The following is a 14,198-nucleotide window of genomic DNA, read 5'->3' on the forward strand; positions in this document are numbered from 1 at the left end:
CCTAACTTTAGGACTCCTAAATGGCTTCTGTGAATACTGAAAGCCTTTAAATTAGGATTTTTCTCAGTTTAGTAGTAGTAAAGTTAGGAGTCCTAACTTTAAGACTCCTAAACTGAGAGAAATCCTAATTTTAAGACGTTTGGTATTCACAGAAGGCATTTAGGAGTCCTAAAGTTAGGACTCCTAACTTCTGTGAATAACGAAGTGAGTACGTGTCTTCTGTGAATACCAAAATGAGTAAGTGCCTTCTGTGAATACGAAAATGGTAGTAAGTTTAGGATTTTGTCTTAAGTTAGTTCTGTGAATCGGGCCCTCTGCCTCAATCTATGTGGCCATTCAAAGGCTACAGATGTATGTTATGTTATGTTATGTTATTAAAAATTTATAAAGTGCACGTACGCCCGAGGGCTTCTTGGCGCTGGAAAATCCGATGTATGGATGCATCCGACGTCCATGTGCCATTTTATACGCTCAAGGGTAAATTCAAGAACGCCCAGCAAGGATAGCGAATCCAAAAACTGACCTTAGTTGGTAAGAAGAAATAAAACAAACAGGTGTAACCAGTGAGCAATAGGCAGATGTAATATTAAATGTCAGTTGTCCTTTAGATGTAAACAGTGGGGACCTTGTGGAAACATTTCCTGGTGAGGCCAAAGATCCTGAAAAACAAGTCAAAGCACATAAGCTGTCCACAAGGCAGGGGTTGTGGAGTGCAAAGCCAAAATATTCATGTGCCTTCATTTTCCCCGCTACTGACAACATGGCATGGTTGCCCGATGATGCAGTAGATGATATTGGCACATTGAAGTATGTCCCAGTCAGCGTGCATTAGTGAAGGGTGAAGAGTGACAGCTGGAGTGGCAGCACACAGGGCCTTGGAGTACATTACCCCACAGCAGGCAGGCATTATGCTCCACGGCAGTGTCCAGCAGCAACTATAGCAGAATCTCCGTTGAGCAACAGCGAGATCACAAAGCTGACCATTCCACAGCACTGATGCCTAGATCACTGAATCTTTGCCAGAGTATGAACCAAAACCCCGACTAGAGCCTTGATAACCAACAAAGGTATGCAGTGGAAGGCTATGCTGCATACTAGGACGACTGCTTTGGCCTACTAAATAAGGTGAAAGATGGAGAAGGAAGGTGTAAACAGAGATGGACCTGAAAGTACAAAGCCGACAGCAAGAGAGAAGGAGAAGCAGTGTGCAGACAGTGAGCGGGTAGAGTGAAGTAGAAACAGCGTGTAGGCAGCGGGTGGGGTAGAGTGAAGGAAAAGGAGCATGCATGCAGAACTCCGGGTAGAGTGAAGGAGAAGCAGTATGTAGGCAGCGAGCGGGGGAAGAGTGAAGGAGAAGCATCATGCAGACAATGGGAGGGGAAGAGTGAGAGAAGCAGTGTGCAAGAAGTAATTGGCAGTGTGCTTGTGATCTACACTGTAGTGTACAAAAACGTGATGGATGGAATGCTTGAATTAATCTTAGCCACTAGTAATCACTCGGGCGCATCCCAGTCCATCGTTTTGCACATTATGCCACCTCAGGTTGGACCCAGCCATATGCAAATCAGTCTTGACCTTGCTCCAGTTGGAATAGTCCAGCCCAAACTGCCAAGCCAGGTCCTCCCTGAACCAAAACACAAGCAACCCAGGACCACTTTCCCCCATATTATGGATTCATCAGCCGGGTACAGCTTGGTTCAAGTGACACAGTGTGCACGGGACCCACATCTGGGCATACATGTCCCACTTAGGGTGACAAACTGTAGTATACAAAAAAGTGATGGATGGAATATTTAAATTAATCTCAGCCACTTGTAATTACTTGGGCCGCATACCAGTTCACCGCTATTTTGCACACCATGCCATGCCAATGGTAATATGACACTGTACCTTCCTTCCTTTTCTCCTGAAGTCTATTGGAATCTTACTGATTACCACCTTTTTGCCTATGTGCCTTCTCCCAGGCTGCAGTGTGGCACATAGGGAAATGTATACAAGTACAAGATTAAAGGGCATATTATCAAGAAACGGCGTTAACATTATCGCCGCTTTAGCGGCAGAAAGCTGCCGCTAAATCGGCGATAATGGGCTTGATAATATACCGTAGAGAATTCCCATAGAAGCCCATGTTCTGGTGTCAACATGGGCTTCTATTGGAATTCTCACGGTCATATTATCAAGCCCATTATCGCCGCTTTAGCGGCAGTTTTCTGCCGTTAAAGCGGCGATAATGTTAACGCCGTGCTTGATAATATGCCCCTAAGTGAGTATAGGCAGATATATATATTTACAAAAAACCCTGGAGGAGGGGCACAGATTGGTGGGGAATGGGAGAAGTGCAAGGCTTTGAGGTCAGAAGCGAAGAGACAGAGGTTTGTGGTCTAGAAGTAGAAGACTTGTTTTGTTATTTTCTTCTTTGTGCTTTGTTTCTACTCGATAGTCTTATTTACTAATATGTATAGGCTTGTAAACGATGAACAGAAATTTGCATTGTGAGCTTTATGCATGCTGGTAGTGGGAAGCACTGAAGGTGGGGTGATGTTGAATTTACGTCGGCCAAAGATGTAACATTCGGAACCGTGGAGGACAGCCTGAAGGGGACAGAGCGGGCTTTCTGAGAGGCCAGTGACCATGGCATTGCCACCATCAGTGTGTGATAGTATTAGCGGCTGCACTAGGGAACAACAAGCATTTGAGCCGAGTGTGGAATCGGAATATTCAAATCAGATTGGGTTTTGTGGGAAAATACATAATCTCAATTGTCCAATTTTTTCCATTCTTCTCGGATTTGGTTAGCAGAGTGGGTACATTGTAACTAGAGAAAGAAGCAGACACATGCTTCCTTGTGGAATCCTTCGTAATGTTGCAGAAAATCATTGAAGTACAATGTATAACTTCACAAGAAATACATTCAGTGGCTCTCTGTGGCATTGCCTCGTCCCAGTTTATTTGTGAAAGGCAACATTTACAAGTAGGCTTGTTAAATTAAGTGTTCCGGGGGGCTCCGACCCTGCTGCAGCCCAGCTGAGACAACAGTGAAAACATAAAATGACAATAAAATAATGTTATCATCATTTTATTTTTCACTGTTGCCTCTGCTGGGTAGCTGAGTCACAGGGCGGGTGGGGTGGGCGATCCTGGGCTTTAGGAGGAGGTATTGTGGGCACTGCTAAGTGCACATTTCAGTTTGGCTGGCCGTTTTAGGACCCCCAAACCGACATGTGCACTTACCATTTCTCCACCTGGCTGTGTTGCATATCCAGGTGGAGAACTTACATTGGGTCCCAGACCCTGTCTGAGCAGCAAACCAGGGCGCTCAAACCAATCCCAGCGCTTCTGTCATGCTGGTTAATAGTATTCCCAGCATGAGGGTAGCGCCGGGATTGGCATCTGGGAGCCTGTGCAGTGTGGAAGATTGAGGACGCAGCGTCAGGGAGGTGGTAATTTATTAATTTTTAAATGGTTTTCTTTGATCTTGTATTTCTGTATTCCCCCATACTTCTGCCCTACCACGTCGCATTGGGAGCAGCTGCCACTGGCGAGGTTATTCCATCATCCCAATCCACCCGAGTTACAGATGCAGGATACATCAGTCACTCTGGGGAGGCGGGATACCGTGTAAATCTGAAAATTCTGAGCTATGGTCCCAGGATACCGATAAAATATTTAATTGCCAGAAAAATCAGGAATACCCAGGACATTAAGTGGGATGAAAATCCTGGGGGGAGGTCTTCTAGAGGGTGTGATGTAGCTTATGTGTTTGAGGGCATGGCTTAAACATGCAAATTGAAAATCTCCACTCCCCATAGTACGGTGCTCAACTGGTATTTTTCTGCCTCTCTGTTTTTCTGATATTCATCCAGATATGTAACACGACAACAGGCATACACTTAAAATAAGCTGGGACTAATGGCTTTTGCAACGGTTGTTAGCTGTATAACATAAATTAGTTACAAAAAGGATTTTCTTGTAAATATCAATGAAAATGTTTCAATTCTGAAATTATGCAACTGTGAATCAAATATTGATGAGGTCTGTGGAAGGGATAATGGTCTTCAGAGGTTTTCAATCCCTTCTCAGCCACAGAGAACAGCATCACTGCCTCACAGTAGCTCTGAAAAAACTTAGCAATTTCTTCCACGACAAGATCTCCCTCATCTACAAAAACCTCAAACCACAACCCAAACCTACAGACTTCCTCAACCTACAGACCCCACCACAAACAGCACCGACCAACAACTGACCACATGGAACCTACTCACCCCCACAGGAAACTGCCGCCTTCATGAACTCCACCCACTCAGTAGCCCCCAATGACCCCCTGCCCACACCACATCTTCAACCTCAGAAGCGATAGAATCAGCCACGAAAGCATCTCCCTGCTCATTACTTCGATAATCATGGTAAGGTTCCCAGAAGATTGGAAACATTCAAAGGTTAAAACCCTGCTCAAGAAGCTATCAGCAGACCCCAGAGAACTTAAGAACTACCTGCCCATCTCCTTTCTCCCTTTCCCAGCCAAGCTACTGGAGAAAGCCATCAACAAACAACTCACCAAACAGCTCGAGCAAAGCCATCTTCTCAACACCTCCCAGTCAGGATTCTGCAGCAATCACTGCACCAAGATCACTCTGATCGCAACCAGCAATGACATCCGAACCCTCCTTGATCAAGGAGAGACGATGGCCCTGATCCTCTTCAACCTCTCAGCAGCATTCGACACCGTACCCCACCACATGCTGACTGCTAGGCTACACAACATCAGTATCCAAGGGAATGCTTTCAGTTGGATCACCTCTTTCCACACCGGAAGAACACAGAAAGTATGCCTACCTCTAGTCACATCTGCAGTGTCCCCCAGGGCTCATTCCTCAACACCTACTGACACCCTTGGACAACATAGTCAGATCCTATGGACTCAACATCATATCATAAGCAGATGACACTCAACTAATTTTCTCCGTCTCCAAGGACCACACCACCACCAGAAACAGCTTCCATAGGTGCATGACGAGTATCAAAAACTGGATGAAAGATAACCGCCTGAAGCTCAACACTTTCAAAATGGAAGTACTGAACTTTGGCAACAACACAACTCCCTGGAATGCTTCCTGGTGGTCGCAGAACTATGAACAAAACACCCCCCGTCGGCCCATGCCAGAAACCTCGGCACAATCTTCGACAGCAAGCTTACCATGAACTCACAGAGCAACGCAATTTCCTCTGCCTGCCTCTTCACTCTGCGCATGCTATGAAAGATCTTCAAGTGGCTCACCCTAATCACTAGATGCACTGTCACACAAGCCCACATCACTAGCAGACTGGACTATGAAAATTATGTTTACTCGGGGATCATACACACCTCCTACAGAGATTACAGACCATTCAGAATGCCACAGTCAGACTCGTCCTCGACCTCCCCTGTGGGTCCAACATCACCCCTAACCTCAAGGATCTCCACTGGCTACCAGTACAAAAGAGATGCCAGTTCAAGCTGCTGACTCACGCATGAAGGCATTACACAACCTAGGACAGGCCTGCATCAACCACCACCTAAACTTCCATCAACCAGCCAGACAACTACGCTTGGCCTCCCTCTAGCTTGCCCACACCCCAGCATCAACAGAAGCACGAGGGGAGTGCACTCTTTCTCCTAACTCGCAGCAAAGACATGAATGGCCTCCACCTGCATCTCTGGACCTCCCCTTCTCTACCGGAATTCCAAAAAGTGCTCAAGACCTGGCTATGCTACTGAGTCTTTCGCACTCTGCAAGCGGCTGGAAACCCTCTTTGGTGATTAGCTGCGCTATACAAATCGAACGATTGATTGAATCACTCCAGTTCTTCCCTTCACACCTCTTTTATCTGCAGTCTGTGTTTAGCAGAAGTGCCCTTTTTCTCTTCATTCCTTTTAAAGTCCTTGTCCAGATCTGACACTACATCACTTTCCTTTTCTGCACCGTCTTTAACTCTCCTCTGAATGTACTTCCTATTTTCTCTTTCACTTCACCACCTCAAACACTCAAGGCATTGGGGTAATGCAAAATGATGAGGCCCCATACAGAATGCGAAAAGGGGCTCCAGAGTCTCCCCTATCTTACCGACATTAATTGGTTGGACTGGGGAGTTGGTTTAGAGGTAGGGGCCCCCTGAGGAGTTGCGGGTGCCTGAGCTCTTCCCCTTAAATCAACACACAAACTCGCCTGTAAGCAAGGCATTTTCTTTTTTTTTTTGATAATCAACTTTATTGCATTTTTAGCACAACAATATAGCGGTAACAAATCAAACACGTCATCGGGATAAAATACAATCGAGGTAAGCTGACTGAGACTCATAGAGCACTGGTGAAGTGAGTATGACATTTGCTTAACAATATGTATTTCTCCAACATACTCGGGCCCCTCAAGTGGGCAGTAAGTTGAACCACTTGCCCCATATTTTGCCAAAAAGTTCAGGACAACTCCGGGCCTCGAAGAGGGGCTCCTCCTGGGCTCCACACCAGTCCACCCCACGCCTCCAATGCCTCACAGTAGGTGGTTTAGCCTGGGACCATAGCGTTGTTATATCGCGCTTTGCCACTGCTACCGCTGTTCCCAGTAGGTGCCTATCTGCCCGGGACCCAACAAGGCCATCGAACACCCCCAGGATCAGGCACAGTGGGTCGTGGGGGACCTCCCAACCCAAGGCTCGCATAAGCTCAAGTTCCACCCCCCTCCAGAACGGCTCAAGAACGGGACATTGCTAAACCACGTGATAAAAGTCTGCTCGGGGAAGGACGCATGTGGGTGCTGTACAGTTGTGTGGGGGTGAGGTATGCCACATGAAGGTAATAGAGTTGGACGAGACGCAGTTTGGAGGAGGTTGTCAGGGTCTTGGGGGCGATAAGGGCGTCTCTCCAGTCCGCCTCCTCCAGGGGACCCAGCCATCCCTCCCATCGGGCACAGAGTCGGTTTAGGGATGCAGGACCATTGTTCACCAGGGATCGGAAAATCCGTGACACCCCACCTTTGCCAAGGTGCCCGATCATCACCTGGGCCTCCAAGGGGCTAAATTCCGGAAAGGCAGTGGGAGAAGGGATGTGTGTGTGGAGGGCATGCCTGAGATGTAAGTATTTGTAGAATTGGGAGGGAAGGTGGGAGCGACATCGTTGTAGGTCTGCAAAAGAACTGATATGGTCCCCCACCGAGACGTCCCCTAATAACGAGATCCCGACAGGATCCCATCGGCGGAAGCCCTGGAGAGATGAGACTTCCCCCAACCATGCCCCGCTCCACAAGGGCATCTGCCTGATGAGTTTCCGGTCCCACTGTACGTGGCGTAGGGCTGTGCGCCAGGCCATAAGCACCGTCCTAGTGATGGGGGAAAGATCCCATGGCACTGGGCACCCGTATAGGTATGCTTAAATCTGCGCAAAGTCCATCTATCTGAGTTCCACTCGATATGCCGGGTCGGAGCTGCCGCCCGCCAACCAGTCGTGGATCACGATTAGCCTTGTGGCCAAGTAGTAGAGGTGGAGATTAGTGACCCCCATGCCCTCGTCATAGGGAGGAATATGACAATGTGCTAGGGACATTCGCGGCCTCCCTCCTCCCCATAGAAACCGAGTGTAGACGCCGTCTATTTCCCGGAGCCAACTACCTGGGAGATGGGTGGTGGTATTTTATAAGATGTACAGGAAATGGGGGAGGACCATCATTTTGAAGAGGGCACTCCGGCCTATGGGGTTGAGAGGGAGGGATTGCCATTTCCTAAGGTCCGCCTTGGCTCTGGCGACCAAGGGCATGATGTTCAGGGCCTACTCGAGCTCCGGGAGGAGGGCAACCCACACACCCAAGTACTTGTTACGATTTCCTGCGTTGAGGAATATTTGTTTGCCAGTCGAAGCTCGCCCGGGAAGGGTGCAGAGGAACCAGCGTGGACTTTTGCCGGGTTGAGCCTGAGACCGGAGACCCGTTCAAATGCTGAAAGGGCATTCAAGCATCGCGGGCTAGAGTCCTCTGGGTCTGCCAAGAACAGAAGAACGTCATCGGCGTACAGGGCTACTTGTCGGTGTGACTCGGATCCCAGGCCCAGCCCCAGATGAGGGAGTCCTGACGGATGAGGGAGGCCAGGGGCTCCATCGCCAAAGCGAATAGAAGCGGCGAGAGTGGGCAGCCCTGGCGAGTGCCCCTCTGGATGGGAACGTCTCGGACAACACACCATTAATGAGTACCCGTGCCCGGGGATTAGAGTAGAGGACCCGGATAAGGCGCCGGAACGAGGGACCAAAACCCATCCTCTCCAACACATCCTCGAGATAACGCCAGTCCACCATGTCAAATGCTTTTTCAAAGTCTAGAAAAAGCAATGCCAGGTACGGGGTAAGGTGATGGCGGTGTGCAAGGACGAGGTGGAGGCGGTGTATGCAATGCCGGGTACCCCAGGCAGGCATAAAACCGCACTGGTCCGGGTGAACCAGGTCGTGCAGGTGGGGGCGGAGCCGTTGGGCCACCACAGTGGCGAAGAGTTTGACTTCCGTATTGATGAGGGAAATAGGGCGGTAATCCGCACAATCAAGGGAGGGCGGCTGTGTCTTTGGGATGACTACAATAGTGACCACGTCCGTCTCTCGCGGGAAGGATCCCTTTTCCACTACGTGTTTAAACATGGCCGTTAAGTGGGGAACCAGTGTGTCGCGATAGGTCGTATAATATTCTTGGGGGTAGCCATCAGGCCTGGGCGTCTTGCCGGAGTGCAACAGCGAGATAGCCCCGTGTATCTCTTCCGGGGTGAAGGGGAGGTCAAGAGCATTTGAGGCCGTCTGGGAGAGGCATGGCAGGTGCATTCCGGTCTTAGCCAGCAAGTCCGCCAAGGAGGTCCGAGGAGGTTGGGCCGCGTACAGGTAGCGAAGGTTTGAGCAATGGCATGAGCTGTGACATGGTGAGCCCCGGTCTCGGCCCGGATCTCTGGAATTATACGGTTGGCTCTGGGATAGGACACTAAATTATGAAGCAGTTTGCCATTTTTATTGCCCCAGCCATACACGCATGCCACAGAGGAGCACCATAGCATTTTAGCAGAGTCCAGCGAGATCTGGCAAATCTCTTTGCGGAGTAGCGTGAGCTGCCGAGCGGAGTCATCACTGTCGTTGGTAGCTTGGGCTCCTTCCAGCTGCACTGCTTGGGCCTCCAGCTGCACGAGCCGGGCAGATTGCTCCACACGCTTCGCGTTGGTAGAGAAGTAGAGCTCCATTTCCTGCCCGAGGGATGCAAGCTTTCATCCGCCATGCCGTGCGGGTGCCGTGAGAGGAGGTCCCTAGGCAGAGGGAGACAGGGGAGTGATCGGAGATACCCCTGGGTAATACATTGACCCCGGACAATAGTTGACAATCCGTGGCAGGCAGTAGGGACAGGTCAATACGGTGGGTGTGGTGGGCTGCCGAAGTATGGGTGTATTGTTCCTTATGGGGGTTCCACACCCCCCAAGCATCGCAGAGACCCAGGGCAGAGGACCAATCAGATAGGCGTTTTGCAGAGGCTAGGCGGGATGCCGATGGAGTGCCTGTTGTGTTACGTGAAAGCTTCAGGACGGCGTTAAAGTCGCCCCCAACTACCGTCAGACCCGGTGGGAAGGAAGAGATTATCAGTGTGAGGTGGCGAAGGGCAGAGGCAATGGTGGCGGGGGGAATGTATGTACACGAGAGATTAAGGAGTTGCCCCTCAATTGTACCCGTCAGGGCCACATAACGGCCTTGTGTATCCGTCTCGGCGTGGGCCAGGGTAAAGGGAAGTCCTCCCCAAAGTAGTATGGCAACCCCCCGAGAACCCCTTGTGAAACCAGAGTGCCAGACACTGTCAAACCCGTATCGAGGGAGAAAGGTGCAGTGTGAGCCCAGGGGATGTGTTTCTTGCAGAAACAGGATGTCAGGTGCATGGCGGTGGGCGCTACGAAGGACAGCAGTACACTTTATACGGTCAAGTAGGCCGTTGACATTCCAGGAGAGGATGTGTACGGCCCTATTGAAGGTGGGCATCGTCGAGGTGAGCGGTGTGTGGATATGCAGATGCAAGCGCGGAGAGGCCCGGGTCCCATGGGAAACGACGTGACAGGGTCCGAGTCGTGCAGTAAGAAGTGTGCGATCCGGTGAGTCTCTTGTCAGCACCAAAGGCGAACAGGTGTGTGTAGCTACCGAATAAAACTGGGAACAGCGGCCCGTAGGTGGCTAAAAACGACAAACTGGTGGGAAACAGCGGTCTTCCCCCCGCTCCCCGACCCCCTAAATCCCCCCACCCTATACTTCTGAAGAGGAAGCATCTGTCGCCCTGAAAAGAGAAACAAATCAAACCAACAACCCCACTGTGAGGCTAAATGCTAAGCTAAAATGGTTAGCAAAACAGGAGCATGGCAGAGATGGACCCCCCTCCATGTAACCGGATAAAGATTTGTCAACAGCTGCCAATACAGTCAGGTCGACTATGCATTCAATACGGTAAGCAAGTCCTGAGTTGAGGTGGAACGTAAGGCACAAGGGTCAGGGCAACACTAAGGCGGAACCCCCCTGATGCGGATTCTTCGAGACCAGGATCCCTGTAGATGCTGCCGGGAGGCGAGAAACAAAGTTACCAGGGCGTGGCCCCGCTCAAGCATTTCCATCATCACCGGATCTATGAATCTTGGGGCCCTGGGACAGGCCAGAGTCCGACATGGCGTGTCGCAGGGTTTCGGAGGGCCCCGGAATATCACTCAGGTCGATCAATGAGGTAGTCGGGCTGGGAGAAGTGGACTTTAGAGTTGGAGTGTGGGTGGGAGGGTGCAGAGAGGACGCACCCGGTGATCGAATATTCTGCGCTCCGACGGTTGTTTTCCTTGCGGGACCTGGTCCGGTGTCGCTGGGGCTTAGGCAAGGCTGGGTGCGGCTGCGTGGGGCCCCGCCGGGCGGGAGAGGGAGCCAGCCCCGTCAGGAGGGGTCGCTCCTCTGTGAGCCAGGTCCAGGCCGCCTGGGGACTGTCGTAGAAAAATGTCTTGTCCTGGAAGATAACCTTGAGCCGGACCAGGAAGAGGAGTCCATAGCGGAGATCCATGGAGCGAAGCTTCTGTTTGATTTCATCATAGGAGCGGCGCTGGGTCTGCACCTCTTTGGAGTAATCTGGGAAGACCATGATTTTATTGTTTTGAAATTGCAGGGGGCCATGTGCCCTGGCCTCCCTAAGGATAGTGTTCCTGTCTTGGAAGTTAAAGACCCTCAGGATTACGGGACAGGCGGGAGCTCCAAGTGGTGGTTTGGGAGCCAAGGAGCGGTAGGCCCATTCAACTGCAAACCAGGGTGAAAGGCTCTCCTTAGGCATCCAGGAGCGCACCCAGGTTTCCACAAATGTGCTGGCGTGTCCTTGCTCCACTCCCTTGGGAAAGCCAAGAAGGTGCAGGTTGTTCCTCCCTGATCTTTTTTCGGCATCTTCTGCCCTTCAGTGGAGCTCCGAGGTCTGGGTCTGGAGGCGGGCCACCTGGATCTTAAGTTGGCCAATGTCATCTTCTGTGGTGGAAATACGGGATTCCGCCTCCGCGATGCGTGCCGTAGCGTTGCGCAGGTCTTGGCGGATGAGAGAAACATCTACCCTCACCTCGCCAATCTTGCCTTCCACAGAAGCCTTCGACGTGCTGATCGCCTGAAGGATGGTGGAGAGATCGTCCCCAGTGACCCCCGGCACGGCAGGCTCTCCCCCGCCTGGATCCCGATCCGCCGTGGTGAGCTGGTCCATTTTTGTTTGAGTGGGGGGAACTGGGGTCAACTGGGGTCTGAGGGGCACGGGTTCGGCCCATCGCCGCCAAGGGTAGGACAGACCTTGGTGTCATACTCGACAAAAAACTCAATCTACTCTCCCACATCAATTCCATTGCAAAGTCTGCTTGATACCAACTGCGCCTTCTTTGGGGGATTCGTCGCTTCTTCCCGGAGCAAGAACTTAAAACCCTGGTCCAATCGCTAGTTCTCTCCAGACTGGACTTCTGCAATTCTCTTCTTACTGGCCTCCCCAAATCCCACCTGTCCCCCCTTAAATCTGTCATTCAGCACCTCGTTTCATATATGGGGCCAAAAGAAGCAACCACATGACACCCATTTTATCCACCCTCCGTTGACTTCCCATCGAGGCAAGATCTATCTACAAGACTGCCTGTATCACCCACAAAGCCTTGCACTCTTCCTCTCCTCGCTACCTGGCGAATAAACTGAAAATCTCTGGAGGCTCTAGACCATCACGTAATGCGGAAAATGTATTGCTTGAACCTCCCACTTTCAAGAAGGAAAGATCGATGGCCCAATGCTTTTCAGGCAACGCGTTGAGACTCTGGAACTCACTTCCACCTCAGCTCCGGACCACCACCTCTTCCCAGGCCTTCAAAACTGACCTCAGAGTTCTCCTCCTTCAAAGACACTTCCAAATTTAATTCACGCCCTCTCTATTATCTGAAGGAAGTCCTTCCATTATAGGAAATTCTGTTCTCCATGACTATAGAAGTGCCTTCCCAGTGTGTTCTTATGGTTTGAGTGTCTGCCATTTATTGCAGTATTATACCTCTACTTGTATTTTGTACTCATTTGTAACATGCACACGTCACTTTTCCTCTTGTAACGTATCGTTTGTGTTGGACTTGGCCCTTCTGGCAGGTTCACCCCTGAAACGTTTTGCTTTTGCTGGTGACCGGGTGGTAGTGATTTTTGGTTTCTGCGCACTTTACCGCTGTGTCCCAGGGTAAAGTGCGTGGGGAGTGCAGGTACGAGTTTGGTATGTGCGGACTCGTGTGATGAAATGTTGCGCGATGATGTGTGCGGTGTCCAGGTAGCTAGTATGGAAGTGCCACTTCTAGACGCTGGCATAAATGTGAAGTGACTGCCTGTCTCGTGATTGGCTGGCTGAGGTCATGTGATGGGCTTGGGAATCCCCAGAGTCAGGATCAGTCACCCAGTGGTGAATGGGGAGATCAGCAGGAGTGGGTGGGAGGAGTATACCTAGAACCTGAATAGGGCTGGGCTTTCCCCACACAATGCTGGCTCCGCCCCCTGCGGTGCGACTGATGACCCTGGCCTGTTCTCTGAATAGGGAGAGGGGCTGAGCAAAACAAAGTGCTCAGGAACCAGTTGTAACTGGTTCGCCCCTCCCCTGCACCTTGAAACAAAGGTAAACCTGTGTATAAGAAGGGGCTGTGACCCCATGTAAAATGTTCTCTTCCAGGATCCTATCTGAGGGGGGCTGCTGCTGCTGCTGGAGGCCAGGAGGAACCGCCACTTGGGACTGCCTTCCTGCCTGGAGGGCCCAGTGAGCTGGCCCCTGGCCCAGCCTTGCCCCCCTGCCTACCTGCCTGAACTTGACCAGGACTTTGTTCCTGGACCTTGCCTGCCAGCGCCTGGGAAGCGCTGCACTTTTATTTGAGAAGCGCCTGCATCTGTGGCCAGCAGCGCAGCGCTACGATAATCTAGGAGGGAACCCCGACGTAGGGATTCCCCCGCTTTGCCCTGGATTGATAGCGGGTGCCCACCCCGCATTGTTGTGCTCGTTGGCGGGTGCCCCCCGCTTATTCGTTTGTATCTCACGGCGGAGCCCACCCCGCCGTATATTTCTTATAACGAGGGAGCCTACCCCTCTTATTGCCGTAATCTAGAATCACCGCCGCGGCCGGGCTCTCCGGAAGTCAGGCAGCTGTGGACGGGACGGAGGCGTGGCCCAAACAGGAAGCAGCCGGGAGCCCACCCTGCGCTCCTGTGCGGAAAGAGTAAGCCGCGCTGTGATTGAGGGAAGCGGATGGGAGCCTACCCCGCGCTTCCCCGAAGGGAGGAGATCGAGCGAGTCTGCGAGCAGCAGCATCGCTGCTGCCCCGCCGGAGGGCTACCGGCCACTGCAGAGAAGCGGAGACGACGCGGGAGTCCCCCGAGAACAGCCCGGTAAGTGAGACGGGCTGGGGGACTCCGTGCGTGTGCTGTGGGTGCCGGTCCCAGACCGGCCTACTTCTTGAGCGGCCCCCGCCTGATAGGCGGGGTCGCTCCAACGCGGACAGCATTGTTCAGAGCCCCGAGTTAGGCTCCCACGACGGGGGCATTTCTTTGGCGATTTCGAGCCCACGAGGCTCCACGACGGGTCAAATTATTTGTTTAGAGTCCCCCGAGCGGGACTCCAACGAGGCGGGCATTCTTTGTGTAGAGTCCAGTGAGACTCCAACGGGACCGC

The sequence above is a fragment of the Triturus cristatus genome, chromosome 3_2, assembly GCF_964204655.1.
Source record: "Triturus cristatus chromosome 3_2, aTriCri1.1, whole genome shotgun sequence".
In the NCBI taxonomy this organism is placed as follows: domain Eukaryota; kingdom Metazoa; phylum Chordata; class Amphibia; order Caudata; family Salamandridae; genus Triturus; species Triturus cristatus.